The 21,030-nt window shown below is 45.3% G+C and overlaps 1 long non-coding RNA gene across 2 annotated transcripts in view; it reads right to left on the reverse strand.

The window, feature by feature from the left end:
- The window catches only part of LOC127015234 (uncharacterized), a 48,464-nt gene that overhangs the window by 8,769 nt on the left and 18,665 nt on the right, over positions 1–21,030 (reverse strand). For both annotated transcript variants that reach the window (XR_007766303.1, XR_007766304.1), the window contains exon 3: positions 20,541–20,661. This is a non-coding gene — a long non-coding RNA (uncharacterized LOC127015234). The remainder of the gene's footprint in view (positions 1–20,540; positions 20,662–21,030) is intronic.

Below are 21,030 nucleotides of genomic sequence, written 5' to 3' on the forward strand. Positions count from 1 at the left end.
AATAAACTCCCCAAACTAGGAAGCCCCTTAGAGCTAAGCAAAGGGAAACACTAAGCGCAGGAGAGCTAGATGAAATCCCATCCCCTCTCCACCTTGTCTAGGTGCCTATACCAAAGCTGTAGGGAAAGGATCTCCTTATAGCCAGGCATCCTTTCCTAAAAATAATTGTGTAGGACCTCTCTTTGGAAGCAATGATGGGAGTGCTTTCCCTCAAAACCCACCCCAGCACCATTTCAGGCTGTGTGCTGTGCTGGTACTGGGCTAAAGCTCTTTATCCGTGGGAATTCTCCTCCCTCCACCATTAGCTGCATATGCTAAAACCCTGCATAAGCCATTGTAGTCTCTGGGATCTGGGGGTGGAGAGAGGAATGGAAGAAATCTTGTAGCGGAATATATTTAGCTTCCATCTCTTCCAGGGTGCTCCTTCACACCTCTCAGTTAAGTGCATCCAGCCCTGTACCAAGCCATGGAAATGCAGCAGAACCAGCAGAGCTTTCTGCCTTGATGAAGGGGCCTGGATTCATACTTCAATAAAGCAGCCTCAGTACTGAAAACATAAAAGGAACCCCCCAAGTTATTTGACAAAAGGCATTTTAAACACAGTCAACGGGAGAGAAGCTACTATTCAGGTATACTGAAAGTAAAATTTTATGGCTGTGCAGAAATCAAAGATGGGATCAAGATTATTGGCTAAAAGGGCAGAAATCACATTTACTAAGCTGCCTTTTGTCTGCGATGTTTGGTCTTTACTGTTTTTCACTTAACAAGACTGCAGAACTTATTACTTGTCCTTAAGGAGTGCTACTGTACGGAGGGAGTAACCAGCTCGTGGTTATCTGCTGTGACCAAAATGCTGACATTTTGAAATGGACGTTATTCATTGCAACCGCTTTGACTGAGGCCATTTCATATGGAAACAATTAAGAGGCAGAAAGCATATCATAACAAAGGAATGAGAAGAAAGATCAGGAAATACAAGCAGATTGGATCATTCTCTAAAAATGGATACAGTATTTACTGTTAGCGATTATAATAAATCTAAGACTTGAATTACCACAGGACAGCAGACATGACTCCAAATTGTAGATTTTCTTATGCAATCTAAGAGGAACCAGTTCAGATTGATGATGAATGTAAAATTTAGGTCCAGGATAGAACAAAATGTAACTTATTTCATATGTGTGCAGAATGGAAGGAGTCTGAAAATAATGCGTTTAAAAAGTGGTCACAATGGGAAACTACAGAGAAATAAAAAGCAAACAGGAAATAAAAAAAAATATAGTCTGCGTGCGTTTCCTTAAAAGCAAGGGGAAAATGTAAATGTGCGTTGAAGAGCACTCACAGAGATTTGCACATCTTCTTGAGACCAATCTAAATGCAACCGGAAACAAAAAAAGGCTAAAGAACAAAATCCATTTCTAAGAGGTGTGTACTCTTACAGGCAGGAAGTACCCGGCGGGAGGGTTTTTTCCCCCACTACTGTCAGAGAATGAGCAAGGTAATTACTGGAAAGCATATATCGTCATAAAGAATTCTGAAACGCCATTTAATACTTCTGTCTGGTTGAGTAATTAAATGAACAGAGTATCAGCACTAAGTGATATGAGATAGACAGGACACTGTCAGTCATACAGCTGGGAGGCAGGATGTCCATGTCCCTCAGTTCCTAAAATAGTCATCTGTATTTGCAGGAAAGTTTGGAAATCACGTTCAGTAGCTACCAACACTAGGTCTCCTAGTGCCATAACTGCCATGCCGTGGTGCTGTATGCACACCCACACACAGAATTTCAATATGTCCCAAAACTTGAGTGAATTTAACTTAAACTTGCACCGTTAGGCAACAGCAAACTGCCATCTAACTCCTCCCTCTTGACCACTGTCTAGGAGACTAATTGCTATTGCCACTGAAATCAATTTGAGTTTTATGACTGACCTCACTGGAGCCAGGATTTGGCTTAATGTCTTGATGTAAGCAGCTAATGGTTCTTCTGACAATAGCGCAGGGCTGGTGTAAGTCAGAGCAGAAATATTTAATGCCTTGCGACTGGGTGAACATCCCATTCATGCTATCGGCTTACCTGGCAAAGGGGATATCAGGTGCTGATGCCTTCATTCCTGTTCAAACGCCCTGCTTTCCCCCTTAAATAACAGTAATGCCTAAGTGGAAGGCATCTCACTTCTTCAGGAAGCTGAGAACTGTGTAAATGCCCACTAAAGCTGGCCAACATACATCGAGCAGAGGGACAGTCAAGGGTGAACCTGAACCTCTGAACGGGGCACTACAGACCAGGCATAGTGCCTGCACCGTCATCCTCCATCATCCTGCCCTCCCTCCGCTCCCCCTGCACCTCCACGACCCTCACAACGTGCGATATTCCACAACCGCACTTGTCTGAAGCTAGCAGAGCTTCAGAAAGCTGCGATGCCGGGGTGGGTGGTATGTGCCGACAGTGCTCTCCCTCCGGCTGCTTCTCCCTTTCTGGAGCATCACTCGGAGGCAGCGAAGCATCCCTGCCGCACCTCCCGCCGCTCATCCCCAGGCCACCGGCTTTAATCACTCAGGGCAACCACTAAGGTTGCCAGCAGGAAACCCATGTGATTTCCAGTCCTTTCCCAACTTTGGGAAACGCTTTTGCCTAAGCAGTAGCAAAGCGGAGCATGGCAGGAGGCAGGCGGTTGGGAGAAGGGGTAGCCCTGCGCGGGATGTGAGCTTCACCCATCTACTGGCTGGCCACAGAAAGCAGGAGTTGCAGAACGAGTAAACCTGGGTGCCACTGGCATTTTAGAAAGAGCTACATATTTGACATAGTTTCTCCAGAAGATCCCTTTAAATAGTAAAACTTCTGCACATTTGTATTCAGAGCTCTTACAATTTTATTTTTAAAGGGAATGTAGGTGTTCACAAACAGTGGGTGTGAGACTGACAGCACTAGACCAGAGCCCTCCATTTGCAGAATAACTGCTGCATTGACTACTATACTGCAAACTCCTGTAATGAAAATACCAAGGATTGAGAGGGTCCTCCCATCCCTGTGCTTATTTTGCCTTTGCCCTTGCAGCTGAAGCTGCCCCAAAGAGAACCAGCAGCTAAGATGGCCCATGCATGTGTGCGCGCGTGCGCGCGTCTGTTCAAACGCTTACTAGAACAGACACAAGATTACCAAGCCTTCCGGACAGTAATTACTTTTAAGCTTTAGCAGTGCATTTGGATTTTGCGCTCCATTGCCACAGAAGTAGCTTTTCGCATGACGTCATGAGTTCTCTGACACATCCTTAAGCAACATGTTCGGGTCTATTTTTTCTTTATTTGCTGACTTTTTGTTCTTAAAAATAAACAGCTTAGACTCAGATACTTGTACCCAACTTTGGAAATATCAAAGGTTCTTAACAGGTTTCCAAGGACTGGGGAGACACCTGAAAGCACGCATGCTGATCTCTTAAAGAAAACACCCTGAAGTACACTATTTTCCATAGCTGGGGTAGCTTATGCGTCTAAGCATCATTTAATAGGTGACTCTGCAAATGAGAATGGTCACGCTGGGCTTCCAGCCCTTTCTCCCACTCCAGCCCACTCAGAAACATCTTCTGAAAAAAACTCCGTGACAGAATCCCTCTGAACATTTTAAAAGCCTCTTTTTATTCCTTACCTGTTCTTTGAGCTATCTATTCTGCACGTGATAAGGTCAGGAGTGGTGCCAATACAGTGTAGAAACTTTCCCTTTCTTGAGGCATGCCAGGTATATTACTAAATTGAGTGAGTTCCTACGTTTTCCTCCAAGACTATAGGCATGCAATTTCCTTCCAGCTATTTCTCTGAATCTTCCAGTCCTCATATGTTAATGTGCTTTGGCTTTTGGTTCAAGTTATTAGGAAGAATCCTTCTTTAGCCTATATTTTATTTCTTTGCTTCCTTTGAATAATTTAGGGTCAAGTTATAATTTTCTCTGACTGGTTCTAGTCTTGTGCAGAGAAGAGCAAAATTCTTCTCACTTTTGTCATTTTTTTCCCCCCAGCTAATTGGAGTGGTTTTGTTAATGTGCTATGCTTGTATGCTCAGCCCTCTGCTAACCATCTTAAGAGTTGTTTTTTCCTTGCACATTCAATAGGCAAAATCAGAGGTGGATCAAAGCATCGTGCCAGTTCTGGATGCTAGAGAAAACGTAGGCAGGAGCTGCCTGACACAGAGTCCCTCTGAAGGCAGCATCTGCCTGCCAGATTACAGGGGGCTGTGGTCAGGCAACAACAACTGGAAGAGACCGGTGCCTTTGACCTGCCTTTTCACGTTCCACCTGGGAAATCTGATTTCCAAAGTTTGTCTGCTTTCATAGTGCTAGAAATTTCTGTTATACAGACAGCAGTTCTGTTATAAAAGGAATATAAATTCTGTTATACAAACAGATCAGGGATGAGGCTCTGAACTAACTGCGAGCCCAAAGACTAGATTTGGGGTGATCCAAGGTCTGCCCCTGCAGAGAGACCGTACACAAACCGGCAACACAGCCTCTTGCTGCGAGGTCATCTAAGGCTCCTTGTGCATTCTCCTGATTTTATGGTGGGATCTTTTGTGATAAGTTTCAGCCTGCCTTCCTTCTGTTCATTTTTTTAAAGTACTTGTGCAGTAGTCAGTTCTCTGAAGCACTGTTTGCTTTGCTTTGAATTGACTGAGAATCTGGGTTAAAGTGACTGACTGATGTGAGAACAAAGGAGCGATTGTCATCAGGTCCAAAGGATTTGATATGCTGTTGGTTATAAAATGTACTCGGACAGCCCAAGTTCTGTGCCAGATTAATATTTGATGTCATTGGACTTGACTGGCTGTAACCAAAAGAGCTGGGGCCATTGTTGGGAAAATGGCCATCTCCCTTTCAGGGGAAAGTTAGGGCTCATAGAAGCTGACAGCCTGACAGCCTGATCTTCCATTTACCCATAAGCACCAGTCGGTGTGAGCAATGACAATGCAAGTTTCCCCATATTTAATCACTGATAGGTCAAATTCTCTTTGCAACCCCTAGGTATTGTGCGTACTTTCTATTATCAGCAACAACTTTCCTTCTTCCAACAGTTTAGAGGGTACCAGTGCATGGCTCCTCTTGGCAGTAGCTACTCCCTCTCTCTCCCTCCTCCCTCCCCAGCCATCCCCACCTCTCCTGGTGCCTGTGGCGGCAGCAATAGCCCACTTTCTGTAGGCGAGACAACGGCACCTGTACCGATCTGCCTCAGACTCCTCCGGTCATTCAGTAGCGGCAGGCACTATTTAATCATGATCACAATCAGTGACAGTGACCCATACAGCAGGTAAAGGGAAGCTGGAAAGGTGCATGTCCAGTTGGTGAAACGGCCCAAAACCAGGCTCTATGGAGAGGACCCCACGCCAGGATCCACTCCCAGCATCAGCCTTTCAATACCAGGAGGATTGTGGCTTGATGCCTTGTGGTACTGTGCTGGGCACCACATAGTGCTAGGGGAGTGCAGGGAGAGTCACACGGGAGGACAGAATTTTTCCCAAGTAACATTCATGCATTTGCTACCATTATTTGTTAAGAGTCATTAAACAACACCTAGGATCCAGATGTTTAACTCTGGCCCTAACCATGTATGTGTGAGATGCCCCCTACATAGTCCATGCAGCTATATAGTAGTCCAATATGCTCAGAAATCCTAAACGCTCTCACATAAGAAGAAAACAATTTTGGGCTGCATCATCAACACTGTCCTAAATGGCCCTGTTTTGTTTGCCTGCTGATCCTTTGTCTTAACTTATCCAAAATATCTCTAGGCTAATGAGGACCACGTGCCAGTGACACTTCATTTAAAAAGGAAAAAAAAGGAAGTCGTGTTGTGGCACATAGATATTAAAAAAATAAATCAAATAAAACTTGGCATTGTAAATGGAAATCAATGGACTGCAAAATTGTATTTGTTCTAGCTGGCTAGAGTACTTGCCGAGTTCCAAGCTGTTTGTCCCTTTCCGAGGAGAGACAGGGTCTGCTCCGTTTGTACCGTAATTGCAAGGCTGTTGTGAAATAAGACTTGGACCTTTCCACCTTCAAAACAGTTTATGCATATAAGAAAAAATTAATCTCACAACATCCCACGAGACACAAATCCTAGCCCTCGTTTACAGGGATGAGTGAAGGGAGAGTGGATATTTTGTCCGAAGCCACGAAGCAAGTCTCTGTTAGAGGTGAAATGTTTGGCTCCTGGTCTTATACTGAGAAATTCCGACTATGCCCCTCTTAAAATTCTTTCAGTATCTACAAGCTGCAGGCAGCATAGTATCTGAATAATAATAACAATTAACGATAAAACACTGTAGTGGATAGCAGGTATACAGTTGCCCTGTAATTCCATGTGCCACCTGGCTAGCTGTAACTTTCAGCTCAGGATGCCTAAAGACATCACAGGGGACAGCGTTGCTTCTCATCTGCACTACACTCAGCTCTGCTGCTTTTCTGCAAATTTGATTCTTGATCTTTTTATAACTGTTAAGAAAATGATACATGACCTAAAACTCTGCCCAACTGAAATATTTACATATTACCATGTGGAACACATAAAAATATTCCTGTTATGAGCAGCCCATTATCACCAACATATCTACAATATCTGCTTTTTGTCTTCTTCCCTATTCTGTAATGTTGATAATGATGATTATTCATATTACATGTAGAAGCAAATAGCATTTCTTACATGTTCTCATTGACTCGGTGCATATAATTACCATATAAAAGCTAAATTGTTCTAAGGATTTTTATCCCACTGAATTGCATTGGTCAAAAGCCCTCCAAAACTCTTTTCCCAGGATTTTCACATGTACAGTCCTGAGAATTGAAGTTTTCATTTCATTTTCCAAAGACTGTGGGGTTTTAAACTCATCACCTTGAGGATGGGAAGCCAATCAAATGTACCTTGCAAAGTTGAAGAAGGTTGTTTTCAGGCTGGAGAAGGTACAACTGGACAGGAAGACTGGGAACCAGAATAAGATCTGCTAACAGGCTAAGGTTAAAGCTTAAAAGAGGAGACAGGTAAAATGAGCACATCTTATTCTTTGAAGTGCGAACACGTGATGCTTGAGGTTAGAACAATGCAGTAAAAGATGATTAGGACAAAATACAAAGAACCTGGAATTTGTGAGTTTTAGCTCTGTGGCCTTCCAGCATTCTGCCTGCAGGAGAAGCCTGTTCCAGCCACCAGGACTGTCCTACCAAAGAGTTGTGTCTTCTAAAACCGTTCTCCAAAAATTTCAACCATATGGAGTATACTATGCAAAGCAGTTATCAAAAAATAGATACCAGCTCTGTCCTTGATATTAAATAAGATCATTTGGATTACTGCAATCAAATATTAAAAAAAAAGCATTCATTACGAATGTGAATTTACATCCCCTCAATTGTAGAAATGATCAGAAGACTATCTCATTTAAAATTAGCATTCGTTAAGCAAGGCTTAAAAATTGAATTGATTGGAGAATAATAGCCTATCCAACTCTTTGCTGCCTTCAACTCTTGCATGTATTTATTACCAAAGTCTTTAAAATAAGAAGAACTTTTTCTTAAGAAATATATAGACCATTATTATTTTCAGCCCATATCAGTTACACAGCCCTGATCAGTTTGGGGCGAGTTATTTTGGGTTGGTTCCATTGGGATGAGAATGCTGATGGAGTCGGTAATTCCTTACATCAGTGCTCTTGATGAACACCGAATGCACCAAGCTCTTTGTCCTTGAACTTTTAAAACAAAGGCCAAACAAGAAGTGAGGAGTTTTGTTTGCAATTTCAAGTGTCTTTTGCTTGAAAGCACTGTGCCCAAAATCCCTCCCTCGGCTTTTCTTTGGGGTCACACGGCTGAGGGCTCCTCCAGCTACACCTGAGCCTTCTTGGCTCTCTGTCCTGTTTCTGTCTCCCTTCTACCCCCCAAGGAAATCGCTGCCTTCAAGTTGATCTCTACCTTAATGGGTAGATTAGCCCCTAGCCAAACCACCCTGCTGCTCGATTCAGATTCCTGAAGAGCCTTATGGGGAGCCTGCCCAGCTCCAATTGTTTCAGTTATCTGTAAGCAAAAGAATGGTTGATTATTCTGTTCTCACCTGAATGGTTGGCATCCATCAGGAACATGAGGCCCAAGCCCGCAGGATATACTGAATCCTTTCTGAAACACCCTAAACTCAATCATCATTGTTGTAAATGCTGTCCCACCACTACTGCCGCTTCCTGAGACTGTAGCCGGAGAGCTGAGGCTCCAGTATCATCCAGCCCAGCACCAGGGTCTCCCCAAACTTTGTCCACCCCGCTGTCATTTCCAGACACTGCTTTTCAGAACAAGAGGTATTAGGCCATGGGGAACTATTTGGGGCTTGACTTTGCTGCCTCTGCTATTATCTTGACTTTGAACTAGTATTATCTGTGATGGCTTTTTGTCTGTCTGCATCTTCCTGACGTGTAGCTAGACACTGCAGTGGAAATGCTGTTAAATAGGAACCTGCCTAAGACTCCTGGGTTCCATCATGCCCTGATGCCATCTGCCATGAACTTGGGCACTCCTCAACACTGCCACCCTTGCACCATGCTGTCCAGGCTGGAGACAAAGCTTTCAACTGCCCGATGGACAAAAAAGGAATTTCTTTTCTTCTTCAGAGGCTACATAGAGGGAAATATGCGTTATTATGGTAAAGGAAAAGGCTATCTGCAACGAATGGACAAGCTCTGGCTGTCAGCATAAAATGTTCATAGAGTGTATGCTGAAGGAAAGGCAGATTATTTCTTGGGGATCACAGTCCTTCTTTTTGTCCTTTTTGGTTCAGTGGTTTCTTACTCTGTTTCTTGTCTGTTGGCAAACTAATTTCCCTTATATTTTAGAGGAAATGTGCTGAATGGCAGATTACAGGCCAGTCACTCCACTGATGCCAACTGACATCTGTACGTTAGGCTAAACTACATGATCTTTGGCCCTAACAGAAGCAAAAGTCAACCATATGTACACAATACATACACACACAGAGCAGCAAAAAAAAAAAACCCAAACCCAGGCCACACCACTCCAAAGATTATAAGTAACTAAGCAGAACAAAGGTCTATCCCTAAATCCTAAAGATCAGTGTAAGGGTTTTTTTATGGCTGATAACATACTGTGCCCCACTGTTAAGCTGAGGACTTTTTATAGCCGAACAAAACCTAACAATCAGCTTTTATGTAGCACGTCTCATAAAAAAATGGGAAAGTGCTCTACCAAGAAGGTCAATATTGTTATCTCCGTTTCTCAGAAAGCAAAGCTGAGCAGCAGAGCGTGGAGGTAAGGTGCCTAAGGTGCCTTACTTAGAGGGGTGTAGGAGTGCAGAAGAAGAAGACTTCCCCAGTCCAGAAGTCAGAAACAAGTATAAAAAGGCCAACCTTGCTTTACTCGGGTGGTTACACACACAGCCCTGTTTATAGTAGGAATGTTTCCTAACCACTGCAAACACTAACTCAGCTCCACCGACTGCGCTGAGAGTGCCTGCAGCAGCCAGGACCATGTCTACGCTAGGGGACAAGCAGATGAACAAGTTCCTGCACCGTCAGCTGGAGTATGAAATTACAGCACTTCAGCTGCTTTGCAGGAGCGGCCGCATGCGTGCCCGGACGCCGCTGCGAAGGCAAGGCCGCTCACCCTTCAATGAAGTGATGTAAACCACGCCGGCGCTGGGGGAAGGAGCTGAGGAAAGGACAGGTTAGGAAGAAAGCCAGGAGGGGGGATTTACTGAATCTATCGCTGTTCAGCTATCCCAGCCGGCGCATCCTTACCACACTTCTGAAACTCCCGTGTCCAGCTGGGAGCTGGACTGCAGCTGCACTGCAGCCACCAGCGCCTAAGGCAGAGCCAGCACAGTGTTTGCAGCTGTACAGGGTCAGTCCCTCTGCAGAGCAGCCCGAAGGAAAGAGCCGGTCTCCTGACCCCATGGGACTGCTCATCAGCCCAAGGGCCTGCTCCTAACTGCTCCGGGAAGCAAGTAAACGGCATGGCAACATTTATTGTTTGATTTAACATGAAACTTATGGAGCAATTAAATCCAGTGCAATAAACACTGGGGACTACGAAAGGGGAGATAACCACACACACACACACACGCACACACTCGGTGAGTGGCAGGTTCCTTTTCTTGGTCCTAGTCTGATCCTTTGCCTGTGAGGAGTGGATCATCCATCCGGGAAAAGCTTTGGCTGCATGTGCCACTGGCCTGGCCTGGTGACCCTGGTTTCCTATGCGCTGCTGGGGAGTGGAGAGTGAACCTCTTGCCACAGAGTTCAGAGTTCTCCACCGGGGAGAGAGGACAGGATTGCTCTCCCTTTCCTTCTACATGTGCAGGAAAAAAAAACCTCTCAGGATAACTCATTAACCCAAATTACCTTCTGTTCTTATCTCACTCTGCTGCCAAGTCACACTAACAGCCTTTCAGGAAGACTGTGAGAACCCTGCAAAGGTCCTCCACGTGACTTTTCAGACTTGGTGGAGACCTGCCAGTGCCCATTCCTTTGCTTGACCAAGCAGCCTCAGCAAGGGAAGCTGTAGTGCAAGGCTCACCTCTTCAGTAAGGCTGCTCCATTTGCCTCCGGAATGAATCATGAACTGCGGTTTCCACATTTAAATCCCAGCAACATCCTCTGCAGCCAGCTACCCTGTTGGTCGGTCTGCCTTTCAGCTCGACGTGGGATAAATCTAGGAGCAGTTAGTCTCCCAATAACGATGTATATAGCAGACTGTGCATCTATATGTTGTCATGGAGATACCATGGGATACATCTGAGGGTTTTGCTGGTTGGGTTTCTTCTGCATCACACATTTGTACAGAAATTAGGTTTTGACAAAAATATAGTATCCAAAGTTTTCCAGAGCATAAGTGGAACATAGATCTGTGTCAGAGCAGATCAGGTCACCTTATTCATGATAACTTGCATGGGCCTTAATTTTTTATTTTCCACTTAAATTGCTCCTGATTTCATATCTGCATAACATCACCAACTTCAGAGGATTAAACTAGTCGAAAATAATTGAGGGGGAAAAGAAGCAGGCCATATGTTTTAAAAGCAACAATTAAAAAATGCAAGGTGACAGAATATAACAGACTTCTGCAAATACAGTGGGACTGAAATAACTGGTCAGGGAATTGCCCTTAACGGTTAACCTGACACATCTGAAACCTCTGTCATTTTCACCTTTACCTGGTGTTTTTAAGATAAGCAATTTTACTGCTTGTGTCCATCTTATTTTTTTATTAATTTTCTCACAAATTTAATAAAAAGTATTTTCAGTTAAACAGGGATTTTTTTTTAATCTTTTAAAAGCAGAAAGAATTAATGCATTTCTAAACTGCACCTTGTCCATAAAAGACAAATCACGTGGCCAATGGAAATCATATTCCAAACAGCACAGTAAATGCCTGCAATCAAACAGGCCAGGGACCTATCAGCTAATTATGTAATGAGAAGCAAACTTGAGAAGCCACCACCAGCTCACAACCTGCAGACCATCTTCGATCTGAGTATTTTTAAAAAAATACCATCTTAGTCTTTCTACATAACATCCTTATGGTATAGCCTTTTCTATCTATCCACACAGTTAGACCTCTCACCTATCCAAGCTCTCAACTAATTGTGCTAGATAAATTTTTTAATTGTACTTGGAAGTGACAGTCAGCTGTTAGCCTCCTTCTGAAGATATTCAGATTTGAGATGACTCTAGAGAACCTGCTGCATTTTCATACCACTGCTAGTGCAGATCCACTGACGGAGACAAGCTCCCTTGTGTCTGTTGACATGAATAATCCCCAGCATTTTTAATATAGGCTGCCTTTGCCAGTTGGCTGACACTTGTGCTATGCCATGAATAAAAGCTATTTGATGACAGTTGAGAAATGGACGTGAGACACTTGCTGCTATATTTCCTCTGCTGTATGGGAGCTAGTCCCTATTGTTTGTCACGTGCGGGAATGTAAAGATGTTAAAGGCAACTTGAATGCAGCCAGTTATGACGTGGTAGTGCAAGGCAATACAGAGCAGTGAGACCCAAAACCTCTTCTAATAGCTTGCTTCTTATCTATGTTCCTTGAATGGCTTTGCTGCCTATAGGAAGTTTAAGTTGCTGTAAGTTTAAATAACATGCATTTTTATGCATTTACCTAGCTAGACCGTCCAAAGTGTGCCTTCACATCAACATAGAAAAGATTCCTCTTATTACCCAGCTAGAGAAAGTTTAGAGTTTCCTGTGTATCGTACAAGCAACAGGATTAATAATGAATGGTTGCTTCCCAGCGACTGCTGCTCTTCAAAAGATCCTTGTGTGTTTGTATCTGTGGGATGTGCACTGTAGGAGAACCACAAATTCCTGGTGTGAAAAACATGCACTCTAGGAAAACCACATGGGACAACAGCTCAGGTGACTCTGCACGAGTGCGTGTGGGGTGTTAGTGCTAGCAAGGAAGAAAAAGGTAGGGATTTAAGGTAGAGTTGACAGAAGAAGAGGGAAAATGTTTGGCTAATAGAAAATGGGAGATGGACTGAGGTGTCAGAGGAGCGTGAAGAAAAAAGCAAGACTGAACCATCCAAGAACAAGATAAAATGAGTAGAAAGGAGGGATGACTGGGAGAATACAGGCAAGAGGAGGAGTGGGAGGAACGAGATTAAAGGCAAAGTAACATTACGGAGGGCCTTGAAGGGGAAGATAGGGAGATTTAATCAGAGGCTGAGACATGAAATCAGTGGGATTTGAGAGAGATGGGCTGGTGTGTCACAGCTGTGGGATTTTTAGCAGGAGACTTCTGAGCAAACTGGTGGGAAGAAAGTAAGAGGAGGGGAAGGAGGACAGACTGCTGCAGCATAGACATCTACTGCACGGGTAAGAGTCTTTTGAAGATAGACAGTAAGGGAAAGGTAGATTTAAAGAAGGTTTAATACATCCTAATACTTTAGGAGACAAAGCTTACAGATAACCCATTAAAGCCCTTTTATTACCAAAAAAACCCCAACAAACATGATGAAGTTTAAAGGACTAGCAGGAAGAGACAGCACATGGTATACTCAGCAGGCAAAAGTCCTTAAAAATATATCCAGGGGCCTGCAAAAAAATCAACAAGGGCTGTTACCCTCAAATGGAACATTCACTTGATTCCAGCTCAAGCTGATCCTCACCCTGGGTTTTGCACTTACTGATAAGTAATAATAAGCAGATTTACAGGTTAGTCAAAGTTTTCTCTCCCACTAAGTCCTTACCGGAGTTTTCTGTGAAAACCTGACCCAGCTGAGAGAGGCGCTGCCCTCTCCCCTGTTGTCAGATCAGAGCTGGAGCTGACAAAATGCACCTGCCATAACGACTCACCAGTAACGACCCTGCACCTTCAATATAAAGTTTCAAGCACCTGATATTAGCGTGATGCAGGCAAGCTCTGCCATCTCTGCCTGCGGGCCTGGAGTTTTGCAGAGCGCTGAGCTGTTATGGGGCACCTCGGACCATCGCCGCGGTGGTGCCGCTGCCTGGGGCTTCGCACAAGGAGAGATGAGATGGTGATGCTTCGTAGCCGTCTCTGGGAAGGTAAGGCCTGTGCTCTCCAGCAAATGGCTGAGACAAGAATCTGCACGAAAGCAGCTGAAGCAGCGTGAGGAAAATCAGAAGACAGAGAGAATTATTTTCCCCCAAGAAAAGAGAAAAAATGGTGTGTGTACATAGATGGTGTCCTGGTGGTTACAAGGTGAGACACAGTAACACAATGATGGCATAATTTCCAGATGATATGTCGAGCAGAAGATGCTTTGGAAAGCTCTGTTAGCCAGATCAGCTTTTGGGATGTGTGACTAACAGCAATGGGCCATAATAATTATTTTTTAAATGTCACTTCAAGCACAGTTTTCTCCTGATTATCACTAGAGCACATTTCTGGCACAAAGTGCCTCTGTACAGTATATCTTGGTAGTATCTGAAGCTAGCACTCAGCTCTAGGCAAAGATGTTAAAAACAGTATATCATTTTGCTCTTGCAAGAGAGAATCTCACAATTAGGCCATCTGCTACCTTCCACACCAGCAACAGCTCGTCCTCGTATTTGCGGATAGAACTGGGGCTGGCAATTAAACAGCAGCCCTTCCTCCCCACCCTCCTCCTAGCCTCAACAGCTATACCCCTGCCTGCTGCACCACAGCTCCTCTCGTGCAGCACCCACCAGAGACTTCCTTCTTCACCTGAAAACGGACAAGCTGCCGCGCTCCCCTGCCATGCACCTCCCTGCAGCCGGTCTCTGCCCCTCTCCTTTTGCCCCGGCTTTGACTCCCTTGAGCCATCACCACTGCCCTAGGTGGGGAGGGCTGATGCTGGTGTTGCAGAGGATGAAGCTGCAGCTCCTTGATGGCGTGATGCTCTTTCCCACATCATGTCAAGCAGTCACAGTCAGAAGAGAGCTGCCTCTGCACCTGGTGTGCCTGCTTTCATGTAGCTTGAGCCTCCTTGGGACAAATCTTCTGTTTCAAAGTAGACGGAGGAGAAGACTGATAGGCCACACTGATTTCAGCCTTCCTGCAGACAGGAAGAGAGGGTCTCATAATACTATGTCTCTACAAGTAACTGCACCCCGGCATAGAGATACCCACCCTACCTCGCAATGCAGCGGTCAGCTGTGGTGGTGTGGAGCTCAGCACAGCTGGGCACCTTCGCACTTCCATCAAACCCAGCTTCTCCCAGATCCTGAGCAGCCCAAATCCACATCCCTGCAGTACACCACAGCCCCCTGGGCAGAGAGTCCACTAGCTCATTCTCCCGTGTGGTCTCTGCACAGCACTGGCACTGTGGCATGCCGACCACAGCTGCTCTGTAGTTGCATGTAGTTAGTCTTCGCCTTCCATTCCCAGCCTGTGCCCTCGCCCTTGCTGCGCTCATCAGGTGTCCTCCTGTCCTCCACCTCTGCAGAAGACAGCTCTCTTCGGTAGGCTGCTGGCGGGTAATATGCCTGACTCATAATGGCTTACTTTCTTTTAAGAAAGATGGATATCTCTGAAGTTGGTAGGTTTTATGTCTCTCAAATTCATAATCCTATGATCGCTGCGATGTTCAGCATCTGAGTTACTACAGCACAGCGGCTGGATGCAGCGGCATGCTCGGAAGGCTGAGTGCCAACCTGGGAGCAGATAAACACGCTGCACACGCTTTATAAGCCACAGAGACCTGGAGCAACTCTGTGCTCTCAGATACAATGCTTTGCCTTCTTTCGGCACATCAAACGCACTAGTGTGTTTTCAGCAGGAACTGAAGACCCAGACGCAAGAAGGCAGACCTTGGGCTTAGCTTCACAATTACTTTTCCTCTGACAGTTTTGCAGAAAGCTAAATATTCATGCACTCTAATTAGCATGTGTTTCTTTAAGGGGGCTTGTTCTCTTAGTGCTAATCCAGGCTGAATTGCCAAGCACAACGGCATTTTGCTTACGGTGCTGGATGAATTCACCTGTGGGGCAGCCACTTAGTGCAAGGGTCCCTGCATCAGCCAGATGATGAAACGGGGCTTGCTTGGCTCATTTTGGTGAGCAGTGTTTTCCCTTGCTGGGCTCTCCAGCTTGGGCAGGCATTTGAAACGGGAGGTGGTCTGGGTCGATGGAGATGATGTTTGTCATGGGGAAGAGGATGCGTTCGTGCTGCCAGGCAACCAGCTCTGCAGCACCCGTGCCAATGGCTGCAAACACCTCTGCAGAGGCAGGTCTAGAAAAGGAGTGGCCAACCCGGGGCTGCTCGCTGCTGGAGGGCCCCCATCACCCCACGGAGCCCGGTGGGTGGCACAGCTGCTCCCCCAGGGGCCCCTGCAGAGGCGAAGCGGGGAGATGGGGCTGTGCCCCCTCCCCTGCCTGCCTGGGGGACCCTGTCCGGGGGCTAGAGCAGTGACGGAGCCAGGCAGGGCTCTTGGGGAGCCCAGTGCCCACTGCACTGATGGAGACTTTCTGCCGTGCTTCCAGCTACGTTTTCGGTCAGTGCTGCTCAGTGGCTGCTGAGGAATATGCCCTGGCAGCGCAGACCCAGGTGAGAGGCTGCCATCTGCATGGCGGTGCTGCGGGGTCTGCAGGGGTGTCTGCACAGCCCCCCGCCCTCCCTCAGCACACATCCTCAGGTGCATGGCAGCATTTCACCCCTTTGGCAGCAAGTTCGCCAGCCCTGCCCGCTCACCCCTCTCCATCCTGCGGCACGGCCTCACTGTGGGGCTGCCACGACCCAGGCGCTGCTTCGCTTGCCCAATTTTCACCCTATATTTGCGCCACGAAGAAACAAACCCCTTCTCATCATCCTCTCTGCTGCATCTTCAGCCACCCCTGGCAGGGGTAAAAGGAGGGGAGAGAAGAGGGATCCCAGACTGGTGTTGGTACTGGCATGGGGAAGAGGTGCAATTGCTATTTCAGCTGATGGGCTCCGGAGGGAAGTCCTGTACTCTACTCTTAGTCTGGGTCATGGATTTCTTTCCCCAAGCCCTGCTGCAATCTGCCACACACAGCTTGTCAACTGAGGATACAGCAGATTTTACTCATGACAGATATGCATACGCATATATATATGCATGAAAAACTCATTCAGTAGGATTAGGCAAAATTACCATAGGGTGTGCAAAACAGCAGTGCCATCCGCTGCAAGCATGCCCTTTGCTTACTCATTTTGATAAACGACTTTGATTTCTTCCAGTCTCTCACTCCAGGAATATTCTTGCAAAGACAGTGTGGAGGACTTTGTATTAAGCATTTCAAGAAGTTTTCATGCAGTGATAGTTAGGCCTCTACAATCTTATATCTCCTGGGGAAATTTTTATTCAGATTTTCATTTACTTTTTATTTGACAGTTTAGGGGCAGATACCTGGAATGCCAAGGAACACATCTTGTTCCGTCCTGCTTTGTCCTTTGTGGGCAGGGTTTGGCCATAAGTCCAGTGGGAGAGACATAACTTATTCAGAGACATGCAGATGACATGTACTCTCGCCACTTCGCACAGCTCAAACCCTAGAAATACCAATGTGAGGTGAGAGCAGGTGAAGAGAAAGGCAAGACTAGATGATTTATTGCAGCTCCCCCCTATGGTAGTTACAGAGAAATCTCCATGGATGAAATGTTGTTTGTAGAAGCAGTTTGAAGCTGGGGGATAGGAGTCATGTTCCTTCTGGATCCCAGGAGCAATTTACTTGCGGCGCAGGGGGCTAGATGCTGGGTGCAGCGAGCAGAGGTGCAACAGTGGTAGCAGAGTGCAGTTCAGAAACAGCATTTGTTCCTGAAGCTCCCTCCCATTTTCCCTGAATTTCATCACTTCTGTTTGTAGCGAGGCAGGTGGCACGGCTTCCCAATGCAGATGGCCGTAGGAGTCGGAGCGCTGCCTCCTCCAGTGCCTGTGGGTGCAGGCGACCAAGCCTCTACCAGCCCGAGCAGCCTGGACCGGGAAGCAGACTCTGTTACAGTCGTATGCAACGCTGCCTGATGATTCACTCCAACTAGCTTTTCATTCCCTTGGGAACACAGAAGGGAGGCAGGGAGCAGATCAGCTCCCTGCAGACCCAGTTTCCCCATACCTAAGCTTATACCCTTTTAGCAAGGCTATGCCCCTACTTAAGGGGAGTACGGAAAACCTGTCGGAATAAACACCATTAAGGATTATTGTTAGGAGGTATGAAGCAAGGATTTAGACTACCGCGTCGAACACTCATCAGTCCTAATAAGAGGTGAGGGGTGAGCTTGAGGGCTGTCATGCAAACTGGGCAAGCCATGGAGATGCAGAGTGCTACCAGTAGGCCACTGGGCTGGCCTGGAAATAGCTTTTTTAGCAGAGTAAAAATACCTGACTTTGACAGCCAGCATGCTGGTTTGTGTATGCGTAATTTGCTGCGATCATGCTATAAATCAAGATGAGACTGCTAAAATTATGTATGACCTCATTTGATAGATTATCTAATAAGGAATTTGCTAATGCAGTTTATCACTTAAAAAGCCATACGACTGCTAAGGATGAGTACTTTGCTGCAGCACATTTAAACCTAATTGTCAGAGGAGAAAAGCAAGCGGATTTCAGAGGTGAGTTAGAAGAGCATCCTTATGAGGATGATGTCTTCACTAAATCAGTGGTGCAATGCAGCAAGCAGGGTGGAAAGGAGTCTCCTCTGGATAAAGGTACAGAAAGCTGCTAGAGAAGGCTGCGCTGTGTGAGAATACTGCATGGACTCACTGACCAGGAGAGCCTTCATAAGTGTAAATAGTTGTATCCTAACGGGCATGCTTGATTTTATTGTTTGATCTAGTGTTGTCTTTTTATTGTTATGACATTTCAGTTCTGTTTCACTGTCTTGCAAGCAGATCTAAAATCCCCGATACATGGAAAGAAACTACCAGCCTAGACCTCTAGCTCTAACTTGCTATTCTGGTTATCATGCTTGTCAGAATGAAAAGAGTAATTGTTTTGCTGTTATATGTTACCATCAAATATTTTTGTTCTTCCAGTCCTGTGACTCATTTAAAAAGACTGAACATCACTTCCACGTACACAAACAGAACTATAAAGCAGCTCAAGCCAATGAAACACAGCTTGTTTTGCAGGTTTGTTAACCACGTATTCTGTTTCAATCCCAAATTTATGATTAATATAAATGCCATTTTCTTTACTGATGATTTTATAAAGCTCATTCTGGGGTCTGAATGCCTGTATACATTCCCTGGATGTATGATACTGTTCAAAGCCTCCGAGGTAAACATTAAACCTTCTCACAACTCTGTGTGTGTGTGTGGGGAGGGGGAGGTGTTAGAGAAGCGATAATTTTGAACTCCATTTTAGGTTTGGGCAAAATGAGGTGGAAACATAAAATTGCTTACAAAAGGCCACACAGAAAATCGTTATTGGAGCCAAGGCTAAAGCTCTGACTTCCCCAATTCCCACCTTGTCTCCTGACTGCCCAGAGTAAAACTGGCAAACGTCCCCTTTCTACCCCCCCCACCTTGAGCACATCCTGCCTCATTTGCAACCCTGCCCAAAAGGTGGAGTTTGTTCTTCTTCAGGGGAAACAATGCTTTATGGCAGAAACAGGGAAATTGGACATTGCTTTGCAGAAAGCAGGACGTGATCGTTGGCATAAGGCGGCAGTACGTAATTTTACTGAGCACTACTAAGTCAATATACTAGGTGAAACCTCCACACTGACTTAAGCGCGTAACTAACGATTTGGGATTGTACAGGCACTAGTGGTGTCACAAGAAAAGCAAAGACACCTGTAAAGCATTGTAAATCCCAGGGACTGGGATCCAGGAGCTGAAGAAGGATGTTTTGGTAGAGTCGTAAATTAGAGTCACGCAGGGGGACTCCCCATGACATTTGCATAGGAGGCCCACCTAAATATTATGATACCTGTATTGATAACGTAGTCCCAGTTGAGTAGCTGGGACTGTTCCTGACAGAACTGGCGTTTGCATTTCTGCATGAACACACAAAACACAGCTGTGTGTATACATCTGACTGGAATGATTTATCTACAAAAGAGAAAAACACAAAGTAACGGCAATATCATCTGCCTCATTAAATGGCCCAGCTCTAAATCGGAGAAGCCACTTGAGGGGTAAGAGCATAGTTCACCACCGTGCCACATCACCATTTGTGGTTTTCCCCACTGACATTAATTGATACAAACTGAGTTAGTGGACTTTACATTGAAGACACATCTCTACAACAAGCTGGACTCAGGGCACCTGCTCACTCACCCTAGACTGTCAAATAACCCCCTGATGACAATTTTCAGTCACAGTTGACATGGCTTAGACAAAAGTTTCATCATAAAGCTTTCATTAGTCATTCCTTGAGCCATCCTGTTTCATGAGCTCTTACCCCTACCAAGATAAAATCTAGCTATCAGTAACACTTCTTAGAGACCTACCAGTGGTTGTGTGATGCAACGTGTAGCAGCCAGGCAGAATTTACTCCTCTGCATTTTATCTCCTGACTGTCATCAGCAAGGCAAAGTAAAAACAGCTGCTCTGAGCCCACATTATTGCAGTGAGATTCCAAGGGAGACGATGCTGAACCTCATTCAAAACCAAGGGAGAACCAAGAGAAGAAATAAAAGTCCTAAGCCTGTACCTTTGAAGTTGAATGCTTTTTTTTCTCAATACACATCTATTCAAAACACATGCTTCTCATTCCTACTGGGCAGTAAACCTTGCCATGTAGCTGCATGTACTGTGCTTGGCCATATGGTTAGTAATGCACCGTGAAGCTATACATATCATAAAAATAGTACTGGTAGAATTGTTCTTCAAACATCACCTATGGGCCAAAAATACCCTCTAGAAGAAACAGACTGTGAAAGTACATATTGAGGTTGCTATCTGGTACAACAGGCGAATTCTCCTGCTGTGCAAATCAAAAGGTGGATTGCTTTGAAAACATAGGGTAAACATTCCTAGAAGGACAGAACTGAAATGCATGACAGGAACTACAGTGAGCATCCGCTGATCAGCAGTTAAAGATTGCCCAGAGAAGTCCAGGGGACGTGGGAAGAGAGCAAAGCTGCAGCTGGGGTCATACCTGAGGACCCTGCTACACTCCTTCAAAGGATGGAAATCCCGCCCCACCACGCATTCTCCTAGATCGTATGGGAGATCTTCAGCTGAGTCACCATAGAAGAGCGATGTAGAAATTTCCAAGGCTGTAAGCAGCAAAGTTTTACAGACATTCTATTATGTTCAACTTACATAATCTGAGTACTTAGCTGCTCAGATAATATAGTGATAGAGCTTTATAGAATTAAAAAAGAAAAAGCTTCTCACAGATAATAATATAATGAGAATGGAATTATAGTGCTCCAAAAATCTGTAAAATAAGTCCCATTTTCTTTCTGGCTTTATTGGACATTTCCAAGAGGGACTTACTGCAACAAAGATGACGCCTCAACCCCTATAGCTATGACATCATTTACACTGAACTTTGACTTCTCAAAGCATTATTTTGCTTTTGGAAACAGAAGCTTCTGGTGACTTAGAGACACAAAAAGGTCAGGGTTCAAACAGTAGTCTTA

The sequence above is a fragment of the Gymnogyps californianus genome, chromosome 3, assembly GCF_018139145.2.
Source record: "Gymnogyps californianus isolate 813 chromosome 3, ASM1813914v2, whole genome shotgun sequence".
Classification (NCBI taxonomy): Eukaryota; Metazoa; Chordata; class Aves; order Accipitriformes; family Cathartidae; genus Gymnogyps; species Gymnogyps californianus.